Source organism: Nannospalax galili, unplaced genomic scaffold, assembly GCF_000622305.1.
Source record: "Nannospalax galili isolate Female #2095 unplaced genomic scaffold, S.galili_v1.0 scaffold685, whole genome shotgun sequence".
Classification (NCBI taxonomy): domain Eukaryota; kingdom Metazoa; phylum Chordata; class Mammalia; order Rodentia; family Spalacidae; genus Nannospalax; species Nannospalax galili.
The window spans coordinates 22,525-42,388 of record NW_008353482.1 but is presented as its reverse complement, the minus strand read 5'-3'; the positions used below and the strand labels follow the sequence as shown (position 1 = coordinate 42,388).

At 38.0% G+C, this 19,864-nt stretch overlaps 1 pseudogene; it reads left to right on the top strand.

Moving 5' to 3' along the window:
- The first annotated feature begins 7,696 nt into the window (after positions 1 to 7,696).
- LOC115067269 lies at positions 7,697 to 7,795 on the top strand (annotated as a pseudogene).
- The last annotated feature ends 12,069 nt before the right edge of the window (positions 7,796 to 19,864 follow it).

Sequence of the window (19,864 nt, the reverse complement as noted above, 5' to 3'; positions counted from 1 at the left end):
TACAGGTATATACTATTTTCTCAACTTTTAATGATTGGTTATTACATGATTTTCATTGATCTGAAAATATTTCTCAAATGTATACATACTACTTATAGAATATCATTTTTTTTCATAGGTTTAAAGAAAAGGAATTTAAATTTTTATTCTCCTTTTCAACTCTGATATAAATCAAAAATTTTTAATTTTAGATATACCTTAGTTCATCATATAATTAACTTTATCAACATCAAAAAAACCTGTATTATTAATGAAATCTGTGCTGTACATAGTGCTACCAAAATCAAGATGACAGAGAAGTTGAGGGGTTCCCACAATCTGACAATAGCCTGTGTAGAGTCTGCAGCATGACAGGTACTGAAAGAAGCATGCCTGTTGTAAGGTAACTTGTGCAAGAAAGGAGGACCACACATGGTACAAGTGAAAAGAGGGTCTGCTATTCCAGTCATGACCCTTTTAATCAGTTTCTCTATGATTACATCATGGGGAAACATCAATATAAAAACACATAAGGAAAGGCAGAAGGGAGGGAGAGAGAGGAAGGATAAAGGAAGGAAGGAAGGAAAGAAGGAAGGAAGGAAAGGAAAAACATGGGAGTAAATGGGTATGAAGAATATGGATGGCAGGTGCATGAAGGGGATGAGAGACAGTGGAGGACAGTGAGTGTAATCCCTGCATATTTTATAAAGTTAATACAGTGTAAAAGATATAAAAGAGTGCAAATAATACAATTTTAAAAATACCTTTATGAAAGAAAAATAGATTAAATATGGATAATGCGATTTTGATTTGTAACACTGCTTTTTAAAATTAAATTTCCTTAATTAATTTTTTTACTTTCTTAGACTATCAGATTATCCATGCAAAATGTGTATATTGCATACCCAGGCATAATTTCTACTATTTATTCTGAGAATCATTCCTATCAGCATTCATTAGACAGCTCTATTAGTAAGAATGAGCTGATACATTGTGATGGTGCAGGAATAAAATGACAGCAATTGCGAACCTGGCACAAAAGGATTGCAGAGAGTAGTAGCAGGCTGCCCTTGACAGCACACAGTACAGTCAGTAATGAAAGCTTAGTTGTAGGCAGCCAGAGAAGAACCCAAGCAGAGAGAAGTATGCTAAAACTTCTGGTATTTAGCCTGGATTTCTATCTGTTGGCAACTGGCATCAGATCCCAGAGCAAGACTGCAGGATTTTCTTTTCTTTTTTTTTTCTGTCATCCCAAACCTGCTGCTCTATCCAAGTAGGAGGGGGAGGCACTAGAACAATAGCTGTGATTGTGGATTTTTCCAAGATATAGGTACTTAGCATTTGATTTCATTATAACTTTGAGATCTCTCTCTCCTGGTTGATCATTTTTTTTGATAAGTCATTTGCATGTACACTGAGCTAATCAGAGCTAATTAGAGCATATATAAACTTTTGCACACAGGACTTTTGCCAGGCATGTTCCTGGCAGGAATCCAGCTAACAGCTAGCTCCATACTCTAGCCAGGGGCTTGACTTCAAAGCTCTGATCAGGGAAGGAGGGCTGCTCCTGAGACCTGCTGGAGACAGACATGCTGAGTCACATCAGGAGATGGCTTTGGCTCCCACTGCTTCTTTTCTTAGTAAGGTACTGCTCTTGCTTCCAGTGTATGGAATTCTTTCCTGAGCTGGGCTACTGTTTCTACCTCAAAATCAGTCATTCTTGCATCAGTCTTCCCATTCTGCTTATTCAGTTTTAAGCAGGGGGATCCTCTGCAGTTGTCATGAATCACAAGGGACAGGAGACCTGCTGCCCCCATAATCTTTCCTGGGTGCCACACTATGTACAGAATTTTTATTACAGACACTGTTTCATCTGGTACCCAGGTTACATCATAGAATTTAGAGCTAGATGACTTTCGGACAATCCCTTCTCTGGCTCCCCAAGACCCTATGAAAGCACAGATCTGTCATACTGATAACCATCTCCAGTGCTAGCCTGTTGTCCATACAATTAAGAAATTCTACTTTCCAAATCCAGTTTATGCCTTCATTTTGAATTTTTACTGTTGTGTAAAAAATAATGATTCCCATAATATGTTCACCCTCACTCCCTTCTTGAGGAAGGAAAGATTAAAATCCAACTGGAGAATGACTGATTCAGTGGTATCAGAATTAGGGATCCAGAAAGTTGTGTCAAAGCATTTTATCAAATAATGCTCCTTTTTGCTTTTAGATTCCAGTGTTCACTTAAACTTTAACATCTCTTCATGGCCCCTTATTTCCATAAATTCATTCAATGAGGTATTTTTAATGAATATTTTATTGAATTTTTGTGCATTTCATGCAATAAATCTTAATCATAAACACCCCCATTTGTACCCCCCATAGTCCCACACATATCATATTTTATGCATTCTATAATATGTGTTAAGTTCTGCACGGTTGATTAGAGATAGTGCTAGGGTCAGGAAAGGAAATTACTATGCAATTTATACAATATAATATTTTCAAAACTTTTGAAAGTGCAAATAATAAAATATATGTTAGCTTTATCACAGAGAAATAGATCAGATTATGTACAATTCCATTTTGATTTGGAATAATTCTTTCCTAAATGAAATAAAACTACTGTTCTAAGACTATCAACTGTCCATGAAAACTGAGTATACTGAATGCTCAGGGATGATGCTCACCACTTCTTCAGAGAATGAATCCTCGCAGCTTTTATTAGACAGGTCTATTAGAAAGAGCTGCTCACAGCAATTTTGCAACTGACATAAGAGAATTACAGAAAGCCAGCAGCATCCTGCCTTTGACAGCACACAGCCATCATCAGAACTCCCCAGACAGAAATGAAATCTTACTTGTGCAGCCCAAAGAAGGACCCAAGCAGGATCCTTCCCCAAGCTCTGACCCCAAGGCAGTCAGGCTTGCTGTTTATCTGTTGGAAAATGGAACAAGAACCCACAGCAAAGGCTTTCTCCTTTCACCATCCCTATTCTGCTGTTACATCCAGGGAGCTGGGAAAGGAAATGGAGAAGCAGCGGCTCATTGCAGACACTCCCAGGACTCCTTGTACCTTTGAGATCTCTCTCCTGGTTGGTCCTTTTTTGATAAGTCATTTGCATGCACACTGAGACAGTCAGAGCTAACCACAGCCTATATAAACTTTTGCACACAGGATTATTGCCAGTCAAGTTCCTGGCAGGAGTCCAGCTAACAGCTGGCTCCAGACTCTAGCCAGGGACTTGACTTCAAAGCTCTGATCAGAGAAGGAGGGCTGCTCCTGAGACCAGCTGGAGATGGGCATTCTGAGTCACATCAGATGGCTGCGGCTCCCACTGCTGTTTTCTGAGTAAGGTACTGCTCTTCCAGTGTATGGAATTCTTTTCCTGAGCTGGGCTACTGTTTCTGCCTCAAAATCAGTCATTCTTGCATTAATCTTCCCATTCTGCTTATTCAGTTTTAAGCAGCAGGATCCTCTGCAGTTCTCAGGAATCACAAGGGACAGAAGACATGCTGCCCTGGTAATCTTTCCTGGGTGCCACATTACGTACAGAATTGAGATTTTGGGGACTGTTTCATCTGCCACCCAGGTTACATAATGGAACTTAGAGCTGGATGACTTTCTTACCGTCCCATCCGTTCTCTGGCTTCCCAAGACCCTGAGAAAGCACAGGGCTATAAAACTGTTAACAATACCCAGTGCTAACTAGTGGCCCCACATAATTTAAGAAATTTTACTTTCCATCCAGTTTCTTCCTTCATATTTTTACATTCACTGCTGTGTGGAAAATAATAATTCCCTTAGTGTGTTCATCAATACTCCATTCTTGGCAAAGGAAATATTAAAATCCATTTGGAGAATTGACTGTCTCAGGGGTGGCAGAATTGGTGATCCATAAATTTGGGTCAAAGCATTTCATGAAATAATGCTCCTTTTTCCTTTTAGATTCCAGTAGTGACTTAAACCTTAACATCTCTTCATCAGCTTCTTGTTTCCATAAATTCTTTCAATTAGGTATTTCTTATTTAATGAATATTTTATTGAGTTTTGTGCATTTCATGCAATAAATCTTAATCGTATTTAAACATCCTTCATGTGCACCCACCATATTCCCCCCCCACACCACATATCCTGAATTTTGTAATATATGTTAAGGACTGGAAGGTGGATTAAAGACAGTGGAAGGTGCAGGGGTGATAATTATTTATACAATATGAATTTGTCAACAATTGTGAGAGTGTCAATAATGAAATGTAAAATAGCATCACAGAGAAATAGATCAAATTATGCACAATTCTATTTTGATTTGTAATATTTATTTTCAAAATGAAATACACTTTCATTTATTTCTTTACCATTCTATGACTATCAGCTGTCTATGAAAACTGAGTATACTGAATGGCCAGGGATGACATTCACCACTGCTTCAGAGAATTTTATTGGACTGGTCTATTAGAAAGATTTGCTCTATTGTGGTGACTTTGACTGAAATCACAACAATTTTGACACAAGAGAATTGCAGAGAGTAAGCAGTACTCTGCATTTCATAGCACACAGTCAAGAACAGAATGCCCCACACAGAAATGAAATCTTACTTGTGGGCAGACAGAAGAAGGACCCAAGCAGGGAGAAACAAGCTCAAACCCCAAGGCAGTCAGGCTTGCTCTTTTTCTGTTGGCAAATGCAACCAGAACCCACATCAAAATCTTTCTCCTCCTGCCACCCCTATTGTGCTCCTACATCCAGGGAGCTGGGAAAGGAACTGGAGAAGCAGCACTTACTGCAGACACTCCCAGGACTCCTTGTAGCTTTGAGATCTCCCTCATGATTTGACCCTATTTGATAAGTCATTTGCATGTACACTGAGCCTGTCAGAGCTAACCAGAGCCTATATAAACTCTTTCACACAGGATTTTTGCCAGTCAAGTTCCTGGCAGGAGTCCAGCTCACAGCTGGCTCCAGACTCTAGCCAGGGGCTTGACTTCAAAGCCCTGATAGAGAAGGACTGCTCCGGAGACGTGCAGGAGGCAGTCACCCAGAGACACACCAGGAAACTTGCTCTGGTTCCCCCGGCTGCATTTCGGAGTGATTGGCTCTTCCTTGCAGGGAATTTTTACTGTTGCAGGCAGTGAGTTCTCCTGCTTTGACAGCAACCATTCCTTCATCAGGTATTGCAGTTTTGCTTCTTCAGTATTAAGCAGAGGGATTCTCTCTAGTTCTCAGGAATCACAGGAGACAGGAGCCATTCTGTCCCTTCTACTCTCCTTTGTAATTTACTATGTGCAGATTGCTATCAAAGGGACTGGTTTCATCTTTACCTCTAAGGGCTTAGAACTTAAAACTGACAGGATTCCAAGCACTTCTGAGAGCACACAGAATTATAGCACAGGTCACATCTTCCTGTTGCATCCTGCTTTTCTCTTAAACCTCACAATTTTTACTTTCCAAATCCAGTTCCTACCTTCATGTTTTAATTGATATTGCTATGTGGAAAAATAATCATTCCCCTAGTTTTTCACCCTCACTCTGCTAAGTTCACTCTTTGAAGAAGGGCAAGACTAGAATCCGTTCATAAATGACTGTCTCAATTGTAGCAGGACTGGTGATCCATATTCTCTAGAAAAAAGCATTTTATCCACCAAATTCTCTTTTTCTTCTTAGACATTGGACTGTTCTCTTATTGAAGTGTCTTTATCAGATTCTTGTTTCCATAAATGCTGTCCAAGAGTTATTTCTTATATTTGTATTCAGTTGTTCTGAGTTATACCTTTGCATCACAAACATTTTTAAAATGTATTTATTAAATATTATCTTGTGGGTCCAGTGTGCTCTATGTTGATTCAATTCCCATCAGATTTCCTGCTGCTGGAAAGTTTGGGTCAAAAGTGGAAGTTATGTGGGACATACTAGAGAAAATTCTGCAAGGCATGTGTAATAAGGAAATATTTTATTACTTAGAGACCTCAGAGAAAGAGATTTCAGTGCCTCAGTGTTTGGTGGGATGATCTATTAATTGATAGATATGATTAACCAAACCACACTCAATTAGTAATGGTTCATAAGGTGAGTGCTGCAAGAAAGAGCGATAAAGGAAGATACAGAGCAAGAGAAGGAAGAGTGTCACATTGTTGAGAGTCTCAACTTCTAAGGTGCTTGTACCATCGCTCAAATTCTACTCTTCCCTGTGGATAAGAAACTGGTAGTTGCTGTGCACTTCTGAATGGGAAATTGGAGGAGCTTGGCTCATTGGGGGAACTCTGATGTTGAATCTGATTTTCCATTAGGAATTTCACACTAAGGAACAGATTTACAAGGTAGATGTCTGAACATGACATTTTGAGGAAGTTGGAAGTGGCAGAGAACTGGGAATAGTCAAGGGTAAGGACACTCTTCTTATTTTTTACTCAAGTTTAACTAATATTCAAATGGATGCTAGTAAAACATAAATTTGTTGCAGTTAGCTATAACACACTCATTAGAGTACTCTGCTAATTAATAAATAGATCTAATCACTGGGTTTTGGACAAACAAATTTTGTTAACTGAAGGAAATTTTCAGTAAAATATGTTTTGCCATACCAGACCTTATTATTCCTGAGTATTTAGAGCATTACCTGGTAATGTGAAGTCACAACAACATATTTTATTTCACTAACAACAGTGTGCGATTTTATATCAGAAGGTATGGTATGTCAGCCAGATTGAAGTCATAGTATAACTATCCCTATATAATCATCACACACATGCTTAGCAAAAATACTTCCCTGGACCCCTTACAGAGATACCATTAGCATCACAATTTCTGCAGGAGTTAGTATCGCTTAGAAATGACAAATATTTTATTTGTCTGCAAATAATATATTTTAGGCCAAGCAGTCAATTTTAAAGAAAATATTGCCTATAAATAAGAGCTGATAGAAGTGTATACTTGAAGTACATGTGGTTACAACTTTCATTCCTTACAATATAACTCAAAACAGGCATTGTTTATAATCCCTTGTCCAGTTGGAAAACTAAGCTTAATTTCAGTAATAACTGAACAGAAATTTCCTGAGGAATGGTTTAGAACTTTCATAAGAAGAGCTGCATCACCAAAGATTAAGGTCAGGACAGATGATGAAAATGTGGGTGAAATTATGGACAAGGACTTAAAGAAGTCATTCAGATAACTGGACCCGAATGCAACCAAAGTTAGCATTTCTATCATATAATATTTTTGTTTAATTTCCCATTTCAATCCTAGGAATGTATTGTGAATAATTATATGTAATTTAAGTGGAAAATTATTATGTTTTGTCAGTGGTCATTGTGATATACAAGACTTGATCATTGAAGCAAATAATATATTTTTTAATTTTTTATTTTTAGAAGAAGCATTTCATTACAGCTTTAACATACTCAATAAGTATTTCCAGAGCAAAGATACATCACTTTCAAAAGTGCCTATAAAATTTTTAGGTTCACAGTTGAATTAGTACAGTTATACAATATTGAACTCATTATAAACCCTGTAAGACATAAAATTGAATAAGTTTTTAACCTTTAAAAAAGATCTCCATTTCATTTTAAAATATACTGTTTCTTAGAGAAAGACTCATTGTTTTTGCTAATAACACTTAATGTTGGCACATGCGTCTCTAATCTGTGTGTACCCGATTATTACTCCTCATAGCCAGTTGTGCTCAGATCCTTGGCACCTGTGTATCGATATGTGCTTCAGCAGCTCATATACTAAAATTGGAACGATACAAAGAAGATTATCATGGCCCCTGCACAAATAATATATTTTTATAACTCACTCAATATTCTTTATTCCCCATGTCTCATGTTTTGTTTTTATTTCTTAATTTTTCTCATTGTATTTTTAGTAATTTTTGTGTATTTAATAAAAGACATCTTAAAATATTTCAATCATCCTTGTAACCCCTCCCACACAGCCAATAGACCCCCACACACAAATTTCATGCCCTATGTCATATATATTAAGACCTATCGAGTAAGTTTGTATACCCAGATATTTCTCAGTGAAGTTCATCTAGAGTCTAGTAAGCCTATCTAGAGTCTTTCCCTTAAAGATTAGCTCTCCCTCACCCAGAATTAATCAGCTGCCAATAGTTTCTTCAGATAAGGTTGTGGCCTGCTGCCCATTCCCTCAATTCTATGCTGGATATTTTTCTGATTGAGTTTGCATGTGTATGCTGTCACTATTAGTGCTATAAGTTCATAAGAGCAACTGCCCTGAGGCCTGGAAGACTCTCCTTATTATCATGCTCCAACCCTGGTTCTTAAAATCTTTCTGCCCCCCATGGCAATGGAACCTGAGCCATGGGTGGGTCAACTGGGTGAGGTTTAATATAGGAGTAATGTCAGTTATTAAACCAATTTTCTTATATTAACCACCTGTCCCTAAACTTCTGACAACTTTTTTCTCTATTGCATGTTTTAGAAAATAGTAAGTTCAGTTGGCTATAAGTGTTAAAGTTAATGTTTCAACACTCAATTTTATCATATTTATATATTGTTCTCTTTTAAGATTTTAAAATATTTCTTTTATTTTCAATTATATGCATTCAAGTGTGACAGTGTGTGGGTATATGCCTGAGAGTGATGCACCCTTGGAGTGCAGAAGAGATTATGGAATTTGAGAGGTTACATGTTCTGAACTCCAGATTCAGAAGAGCTGGGGTTCCAGGCAGTTGTGAAGTTGGAAGCATATTTTTTTGCAAGGTAGACTATCAGGTTTGGGTAGGACTGACCTAACAGTGTTTGTGAACTATACCTTAAACACACTTGTATTTTAGTCCCTCTTTCTGTCTGTTCCAGTGAGTTTTAAAAGAGTCAAGTAGCTTCATGTACTTCTTAGACATAGTTCAAATCAACCAGGGAAAGGGGACACTTCATTTTAGAATTGAATTGAATTTACAACTCTCTTGGGATGAAAATGTAGTCTTCCAGAAAATTCCAGCAATATCTAGGTGACGCTGTGCTTGGTTCAGCCAGATCCTAGGCTAATGTTTGCAGATGCCACCATAGGATAAACAGTGAGTTGTACAAACAGAGGTCAGCAGCAGTTTGAGGCTCTGTGTCTCAGACATCAATCAGCACAAAGCCACTGGGTAAAATGAAACTTCCTGATGTAGTCCAAAAGATATAGTGGCTTCTGAGTCTACTTGGAGGAGTCTGAATGAGAAGCTCAGAAACTAGAAAGGATCTGTTTGCTAGACCTCATTCATTAGGATCAAACAAGCCCTTTCCAGAATTAACAGCGCAGGCAATGGAAAATTCCAATGCTGTTACAAAGATTCTTAAGTGGCCTAATAGGGTCTGTTTTAGTATCTAGGCTCAGTTGAGAACTTTATATAAGGAATCAGTTTAGGGAAGGCTTGTTTCCAGTAAACTTTTAGGTCTTAACATTATATGTAAACTGCTGAATGGTTTTCTTAGCTCAGCAAGGTTTTTTTGTGGTCTTTTTGAGACAGGGTTTCCCTGTAGTCCCAGCTGTCCTGGAACTCACTATGTAGACCAGGCTGGCCTTGAATTCAGAGATCTACCTGCCTCTGCCTCCCAAGTGCTGGGATTAAAGGTATGCACCACCACACCTGGCCTAAGCAAGGTTTTTATATTTTAAATGTAGCAATGTTCCATTTAATTTGTTAAAATGATCTCTACATTTTTGCTTTTTTCCTAAGCATTTTATCTATATTCATTTAACACAAGTGATTTTTGTTTCCCAAGCTGTTCTCCACCTCCTGCACTCTAGTGATTCTCTGTTTCAGTCTCCAAAGGAACTGGAACTGCAGCACCTCAGGAGCCTGGCTGATGATAGATAACACGATTGTCTTGTGAGTTTAAACTTGGGACATCTTGTTTATAGAAATACACCTGGATATTAATTTTGATTGTATTATTATAATCTTCTCAAACCCATTTAGTAAAAGAAACACAGTTTGTAGAATTCCGAGGATTTTAACTTCCAAAAGATTATATAATTTTCAAATTCATGTTTTATAGTTTATATTCCATCATTCAAAAATCTACAGTGAACCCAAGATAAATTATGTTATCTGCAATAATGCCACTTACAGAATCCAGTGGAACAAATGTTGAGGAGAAATGTGAGGGAGGGGGACTTGACATCCTATGCTTATTTTATAAAAATGTCTACTTCCTTATTTTCTAATATTTCATTTATTAGTTTTTTATTTGATGTATATGAATGCATGCTCTCCAAATAGCTAAGTGTATCTGTGTCATGCAATACCAATGGAGGTCAGGAGAGGGTGTGGAATTCCCCTGGAACTGGAGTTATGGATGGTTGTTAGTCCCACTTTGTGGGTACTGGGAAATCACCTGAGTCCTCTACAAGAGCAGCCAGTTTTCTGAACCCCTGAACCACCTTGCCTGCCCCACTAAATTTACTTTAATTTTTATTTATTTATTGTGACTGTAATACATCTTGATCATATTTAGAACCCCTCTCCTATCTGTACTTCTCTCTAGCCCCTGTGTTACAATCACAGCAAGGCTTCCTGAAGAAGAGACCCTAAATCAACAGTGATATTTTCCTCCTTATTCTTCCAGGGTATATGCCAATTACAATCACTACTTGGAGCGTCACAATGCATTTCCTCAAAGGTATGTCAGATGGCCTCATATCTCCCAATGTACCATGTCCAGATATTTTCTAGCAAGCATCCTGATGGATCCTACTAAAATCGTAATGAAATGCTTCTTCTAAAATATAAAAAAGGCTTAACTCTATAGCTATTAAAATTAATGTTCACCATGCTCCTTTTAATCACTTCCAGAAAGTAACATCAATAATCAGTTCATAGTGAGAAAAGCTCATTTTGCTTCTCAGTTCTAAAAGTTTCAATGCATACTCATTTTCTTGCATTGCTCAAGTCCCATGGTAGACCATGGTAGGAGCGTGTGTTGGAGTACAGTTGCTCATCTTAAGACCAACACAATAAGAGAGGTTGGGAGGGCCCAGGAGCATACAGTTTCTCACTCACTGTTCAAATGTGTGGTGTGTTCGTGTGTGTGTGTGTGTGTGTGTGTGTGTGTGTGTTCGTGTCGAGCCCAGGGTTCAGCTTTGAGAATCTGCCTCAATTGTTCTGCATATTACTTTTCCATACTGGTTAACTTGACTTTATTTGTAGCCCTGTCAGCTGCTATACTTGATGGCCAGTGAGATCAAGGAATCTTCTGTTCTCTACACCACCAGCATTGGGGTTACGAATATGTGCCCATGCCTGGATTTTTGCATGAGTGCTGAACATCAGAACACAGATCCTCAAGAAAGATTTGAGGAGGAATAAAATGGATTCATTACATCCACTTGACAAACAAGATGCTCACTGTTTTGCTTATGCTCTCTCCAATTCTGGCAGTCTTATGACTCAGACTCCCAAAGAGTAGGCACACTAACAATTCTGGCTTAATCATCTGTATACCCCCTTCCCTGTCCACACTCTCTCATAGTCCCTCCCCATTAGATTCCATGCATCTTCATTTATGTGAAGTCCTACTGAGTCAAATTAGTGTACCCAGAGACCCCTCAGTTTGACCTCATTCACTGGGGTCTAGTCAGCTTGTCTTGAGATACTGCCTTAAAGAAGATCAGCTCTTCTTCCTCACCCAACTGTAATCAGCTGCCAAATAGTTCTTTGGCTGTGATTGGGGCCTGTTGATTTCCACAGTTCTATGCTGGACATTTGTCTGCTTGAGTCTGCATGGATATTCTGCATGGTGACACCATTCCTGTAAGTTCATATGAGCAAGGTCCCAGGAGCCTGTAAGACTCTATTTCCATATGATCATGCACCTTCTCCCCAGGATCTTACAATCTTTTCACCCGCATTTCTACAATGGTCTGTAAGTCCTGGATGGATATAGGTTAACATAGGATTCCTGTCCATGGAAACATACTCTGCAGACTCTTATTCTCTAAAATGTTGTCCTTTGTGTTCAATGTCTTCTGTTTCATGAGGAGGCTTCATTGATGTGTGTTGAGAAGTGCATTATTATTCTCTCTACCCTCGTTCCACTGTGTTCCATGAGCCTTAGATGTAGAGGTTCTATTGTAGATGTGTTACTTAGGGCTGAGCATTACTCAGACACTTAATCTCTGTGTGTAACCTGGAAGCCACCTCCATGAAGGATAGCTCTCATACTTTTAGGGGAAACTATGGAAGCTTCTAAAGGAGAACATCATTCATTGGTCCAACCCCAGCTTTAAGGCCTAATAACCACAAGGATGACTAGTGCAGCAAACTATATTGGCGCTTTAGTGGCACTTTTATCTTAGGGGTAATCAATATCTACCAAATTAGTCATAAACCCAGTCAATGGGAAGAAACTCATGTGTGGAACTGTAACAATAGCCAAATACACATGACTAGGGAGGTTACAGATCTTAGAGAAAACCCCAAAACTGTCACATGCCTAGACTAATGTAATTTCTTACTATGTGATAAATATGGATCTTTAAATGACAGATAATATGCCAGTCACCACTCATCAAAGATGCTTCTTTCTCAACAAATCCGTCATTATAACAAAAAGTGTGTGTGTGTGTGTGTGTGTGTGTGTATCTGTGTCTGTGTCTGTGTGTCTGTCTGTGTCAGTGTGGCTGTTTTTGTGTGTGTGTGTGTGTGTGTGTGTGTGTGTGTGTCTATGTCTATGCATCTGCCTTTGTGTACATGCATATGGGTTTGGAATGCCAAGCATTCTTGCAGCAGTCAGAAGAGGACTTTGGAGTTTTACTCTATTATAGTCTGTGCCTTCATCCCCTCAGACTTACAATGAAACTTGATATTTTTCAGCTATCCTTAGTCCGGCAAGCTTCAGTAATCCCATTTTCTTTCTCTGTTCTCCTCCAATACTACTGTTACATGTGTTTTAGACCATACTACCTTTTTGTGTGGGAGCTGGGGAATCAAAACTCAGGTCAATATGGCTTGTTCAGTAGTGTTCTAACAAACTGAGCCAAGCTCTAGTCTCTATGCTTTCTTGAGTTTGTTTTTTTGTTTTCCACAAATGCCCTTTAAACTACCCAGAATAGAAATAATGGGTAGAAATTGATGAAATTTTCCTGGTTTTATCAGTTCTGTTCTTGAAAGAGTGTTGCACTTACAAGGCAACATGATGAGGTGTGGTGGAATTTTCAAGTCAATTAGGTCATTTAGCAAATTCCCCTCTCTTCCTAAGTGATTGTCATTTTTGATGAACGTATTGGGAATGTTACACATATTTTCTATGTCTCTTTGAGATATCTACAAATCATCTGCCTTTGCAAACTCAAGTGCAACTGCTCAGGAAAATTCAGCATTTAAGATTATTTTTGTTCAGTCTTCATTCCTATTATATACTCTGTGCATCGTTACACTTTGACTATCATTATCCATGTCACCTTCCCAAAACACACCATTTTTTGACATATTCTGGTTTATCAGCACAAGGTTTTTAGCGAGCTTTTGGAGAACATGACTTCTGTCCAAAAGAAAAGACTACTGTCTATTACAATGACAAACATTCATATAATTAGGGTTAAAGAGAAAATGTTTGTGTTAGATCACAGTTTTATAAATTATATTTCATGATCAGGTTTCTCCATAATCTTTGGACCCAGCATTAGGAAACAAATATATGTTGTTGTTGTTGTTTTTTAAATATTTTATTATTTTTATTTTATGTGTACGAGTGAACCCTCTGCATGTATGTGAGTGCACCTGTGTCATGCAATGCTGCGGAGGTCAGAAGAGGTCTTCAGAGTCCCCTGGAGCTGGAGTTAAGGATGGTTCGTAGTCGTCATGTGGGTGCTGGGAATTGAACCTGTGTCCTCTGCAAGAACAGTCAGTGCTCTTAAATGCTGAGCCATCTCTCCAGCCCCAACAAATGTGTGTTGTGAAAGGATGTTCATTTAATGAACAAATGTGAAAATAAGAACAAAGTACCCAGGATTCTGCAATCTTCTCTTAGGGTATTACTCCCCTTACATCTTTACCTGGCAGACCCCACCTCCTAAAGTACCACACTTCTTAAAGTTCCTACATTACTCAATAGCAGCATGATTTGTGCATGAAGCTCCAAAGTCCCATATAACTCCTTGTCATTTATGAGACATTCAATATGAAAAGTATGACACACTGATTGAGAAACACAGGAAGCATGAGTCACTTGTTCTCTTTTAGTCGGGGTTTGTGCATCACTTCCCTAAATGTCAAAGATAACTATTCACTAAAATGGTTGAGGCAATCCTCCTTTCTTCTTTTGTACTTTTTTGTGCAGCTGAATTAATTTCATATATACTGAGAGTATATGTTTTGTCTTGTAATTTCCAAGACCAGGACATAGGAATCACAGTACATGGTATAAGATACTAGGAAATTCACTCAGTGCCAAGAGGATAGAGAGAAAAGGGAGGACATGGGATTATTTAAAGCATTGCTTATAAGTGCATGAAATGAATATTGTACTGCCAACATTTTAATAGATTTTTTAAAAATAACATTTGATGATATGTTTTACCCAGGTTGCAGAATCCTAGTGAACAAAGGGAACAAATATCACCCACACCATTCAGTGACCTGAGATATGCACAGGTGCATGAGGGCTGTGCACAGGAACTGGATGAACACAGACTCCCAAAACAGGGAGTATAAGCCTACATACCTCACTGTATAATGGTGTCAACTTATGGCTATATTCTCTATATTTCATTCCGTAATTAAAAGAGAATAGTATGTTCTATAGTATGTATCTATATCTGGTGGCACACAGATATAGAGAATAAAAAAGACCCCATCTCCCATCTAATATCTAGAATGGTGGGTATTAGGTGCTTTTTGTTTGCTCTTTGACTTTCTGAGAACATGTCAGTCTTCTAAGCTACTACTTCCCTTCTAGAGAAAGGTTAAACTCTAACAAACTCTGCATTAACACACAGGATTTCTTTTTGGTTCCTGTTATTATTGCTGAAATCTTCCTAAGAATCATGTAATTGAACTCTATTTTTTTGTTAAAGAAAGTATGTGTATATATCTGCATGTGAGAAATTTTATATGCAGCTATATAAGGGTGCATATGCATTTGTGTGCATGTGTGGATAGATACCATAGATTGACAGTTGTTATATTCCCCAATCAAACTCTTTGTCAGTTTTTAAGAGACAGGTCTCTCACTGATGAGGGAACCTGAAGATGGATCAGAATGGTTGCCCACAAGCCCCAGGATCCTCCCAACTCTGCTGCTCAGTGCAAGAAGAAGGTATATAAGCTCTTGTTTTCCATCTGTGTGCTGGAATCTAAACTTAGGATCTCAGGACTGCAAAGCATGCACATTGCTAAATGAGCCTTAGCCTCAGACCTTAGTTTTTGTTAATCTATAATTTTACTGAGTTTTTTGAGCATTTCATACAATAAATCTTAATTATATTTACATACCTTCACATTCACACCTCCAGAAAATTCTCCCCAAGGGAGTCCATGCACTATGTCATATATGTGTATATATGTGTGCATAGTGTGTGTATATATATATATATGTATATATGCACTATACACACACACACGCATATGTTGAGGTCTATCTGATCAAGTTTTTGTACAGAATTGTCCCTCAATACACATTCATCCACAAGAGTCTAGTCTAACACTTTCAAGTCATTCTCTTAAAGAGTGCTCCCCCAATGAGCTACCAATAGATCCTTGGATAAGGTTGCGTCCTGTTGCCCAATTCTCTAGCTTTATGCTGGATTATTTGTCTACTTGAGTCAGCATAGGTCTTGTGCATGAAGTCACCATTGCTGAAAGTTCATATGAACAAGTTCCCAGAGTCCTGAAGGCCTGCTTCATGATTTTCATGCACCAACCCTGAGTCTTACAGTCTCTCAGCCTTCCCCTTTCTCAATGAACCCTGAGTCATGGGAATGTGAGGACTCCTATCTAGGGCTATACTCTGCAAAAGCTTATTCTCTAAAACTTGGCCAGTTGTGGCCGTCTGTGTGCACCACACTGTTGCATGAGGAAGCACCACTGGGGAAGGGTTGAGAGATGCATTAGTATTATTTCTATGCCCAGTTCCACAGTGTTCCATAGGATTTAGATATAGAGGTTCCCGTGTTGATGTGTCACTAAGGGCTATGCATCTCTCAGACATGTATTTTCTGTGTGTGACCAGTGGTGGGACTCTGTAATAGCATCCATATTTTGTAAAGCAAACTTCCTTGATGGGTAGTGTATGGTGTACATGTCTGTAAATATAAGGATGTATATTTAGCATACATTAAGGAATTATATTTTTCTAGAAATATGATAGAGCAAGCCTTTACTCTAGGATCCATGATATTTCCACCCTGTATATATGCTATATTTATAGTGCCACCAAAGAATTCCCTATCATTGAGAAGATTTAATTCTAATTAGATAGGTATTGATTACACCTAGATAAATTTACCTCTACTGCAACTCTAGAGTTTGCTGTGCTGGAAAAGTTTGTGTTTATTATGCTTTACAGCTGGGTTTGACCATTGATAACTTTCTCCCTTAGCAGATTGCATAGTATCCTCTAGAATTATGAGAGATAGTCTTCAGGAGGAGGCATCTAGGGAAGTTCCACCTCAGGTACTGCAAGTCCTGTGTCCAAATTATGTCCCGTCTTAAGCAATAGGGCTTAACTTCAAGTTCTGGGCAGTGATCAAGGGCTGGGAGAATAACCTTTGTTATTTGGAAGTCTCTTGGACTTCTCTATCCAACAACTCAAAGTTTTCTCCTGTCTTGTCACAGTACAGTGACCACAGTCCAAGCCTAAAGGGCTTCAGGACCCCGATGGATAGAAATCAAGACACAGGCGATGCAGAGGTCTATGTGCCAGTGCATGTTTATTGTGAACTAAAGCAAACTTATATAGGAATCAGATCTGGAGTAACCAAGGAATAACTAAGGATACATCACTAAACAGAAAGTAACCAAGGAATAACCAAGGATACATTATGTTACCACCAAGAATACATTGCTTCACCAACTGAAACTCACACAACGTTTACAGGATCCAAGATTTGGCTACATAATATTTATAATATCTTAGATATAAGGTGTACTGTTTGTGATTACTCTTAGAAACTACTATAATTCATTATTTCTGTATAGAATCCAAGCTATAGGTGCTGAGAAACTCGGTGCCCATAAACTGAAACAGAACTATTTGGTTAGGTTTCCAAGACTGTCAATTAATCAGGGAAGCATAGCCTGTCAACTCAGACCACAGAAGGAGAGAGCAGGGAAACTCCCAGGATGGAAGCAAACTTTCTAAGTCAAGGCAAGCTGCCACAGCTTAATGCAGCAATGGCTGTACCCATAATAATAGTAGCTCCCAACATTTCCCCCTTTCTTATTTATTATAACCACAGAATTATGCCACACCCAGGATGGAAGGACCGTGCCTGTCTTAGGTTGCCTCCTGCAAGAGCAAAGCCTTACCCATCATCAGCACACAGCTTCAAGCAGCTACGCCCTGTCTTAAGCTGACTTTCTCCCAGAAGATCTTACCCGTCATTGAGTATCTGTCATAGCGGAGGGAGCACAAACTCACAATAGCCTTGACAAGCCACAAGAATATAACATATCTGGTATCCTCTGCCAAGCTTCAAATCAAACTGAATTGATCAGGCCTTAACAATTTCCCTTTCTTTATTATCTTTATCTAGATTTTCCTTTTGAAAACGTAGGGAAAACAAGAGAATCTCACCACCATGTTTCCGAACATCATGGTTCAGGCATCGAAAGACACATTGACCTCCCATAAGCAGTATGCAAAGAACAATTATCAAGGTTATTAAAGAAAATCCAGAACTATGTAATATACTTTGAATCCATCCATGAGGATCAAGAACAGAAAGAGTAATTGCTAAAGTAGTAGCTATCTGATCAATAGAACTAGCAGAAGGTATTTCTTCTGAAAATGCCTCATATATTTCTTACTGCATTTGCATCTCATTAAAAGTTACATTATCCATATTACCTTGAATATACAATTCTATATTTTCCATTCATAAACAGAACCATTAAATTTATAAGGAGAAATACAAATCTGAATAGAATTCCAATCACATACATATTGTAATAAGGAGTAATACAAAGTTGAGTAGAATTTCAATTACATACATATTGTATAGTTTTTGCAATTTCAATAACTTATTTTCCAATCAAATCACACAGTTTTTGTAATTTTATCAAATTATTTTTTAACCAATGAAGTCCCCTTGTAAAGCAACAATTTCTTCTTGAAATCATGTATTAATTTTAGTCTGATGTATCCAAAGTTTATGAGAATCATCATGCCAACCTTCAATTAAGTCTTGTGTTTGAACAAATTTCTGAAGAGCCACATCAGTGGTAGTAGCCGTAGTAGCTAAAGTGATGAGTCCCAAAAGAGCAGTGATAATCAGTCCAATCATGTGTTTGCCTCGCCATAGCAATCTTTTGAAAAATCTCAGAATTAGTCCTTGGACAGGACTGCTTTCCCAGGAACAATGCATTTTACAGGAATCCATAAAGAATTTCGTTGAATTAAAATCATGACTGATTCAAAAGATGGATTAAAGATATATAATTATTAAGACAAGTATACAAATGACAATTTTGACAAGTTAAATTCATTTCTTGTATAACTATGTGTCCTATCAAAATCACTAAATGAAAGTGCACACACGCTGTAACATCATAATTTTTATCTTTAGTAAAATTATAACATACTTTATCATAAGTAGTAGCAGCAGTGCCATAAAAAATTTCTGCAGGCTTAAGAGCAGCTAACAATTTCCAAATATGTAATTGAGGAGAATATAATGTATGTCCTATTCTTATTTGAGGTTGAGGATTAGCTATTCCTCCATCTACCCAAACTATAGGATTAGTAGTATTATACTTATCTTTCATAGGAACAATATTTTATAGATTACACTTTGAGACAATCTTCTTATAATCCTTACATTCTTCTTACCAACTTCCTAAAGGACCCCAATCAATCCAAGTATGATTTCAATAAACCTTTTCTATCAGTCCTCTACAATCTTGCCATATCAAAGACTGTCTTTTAAATATCTGATTTTAGGAAAAACTTTCACACTCTGAGACAGCTGGGGCAGCTGTGTTCTCATATTCTGAGTCCAACTAGAACCTATAGATTGAGCAGAAAGACGTGCCACATCCCATTGATTATTACTCCATCTACCTTCTGGAACAATCCAATTTTGCTGTCTTGTAGGATAACAAGGAGGAGCTCCAAAGCACATCATATCAGAAGACTCAAATGAGTATAATTAAAAACAGTTCCTTCTTCATAAGGAAAATTTGGCTGACTGATTCCATAAGGGGGTGACAATACATACCTAGGAAAACTAGTAACCACAAAATAGGCTAAGTATAAGGATGAAGGAGAGGGGTGTTAGGTACATGAGCCCAATATATTATCTCAGTTTCAACAGCAGAAGTGCAAGTAATCAGAACACACATGGCTAAGAACAGATTTTTCAGAACAAGTCCTTTTCTTGATTGATTCACCATAGATCGAGCCTTGGAAGTCAAAGCCTTAAACTGACCCAAGGAGAAGATGATAATTTTCTGTGATAGCGCCAACGTTTACTGGTCAGTGATAATGCCACAAAACAGATACATCAATTGAGATGCCAGAAATTGACTCCATTTCCTCTAGAAGTAAAACCATATCTTTTGCCTGGTGTTAATAGCTTTTCTAGTACCCAATCTTGGAATCCTTCTGGATAAATCCAGACATTCACTGAGTCAGGCTAGAGTGATGATTCCTGCAAAATAATACTTATCTACACGAGGTAAAATATCACCTTGGGGCAAATTTAAAA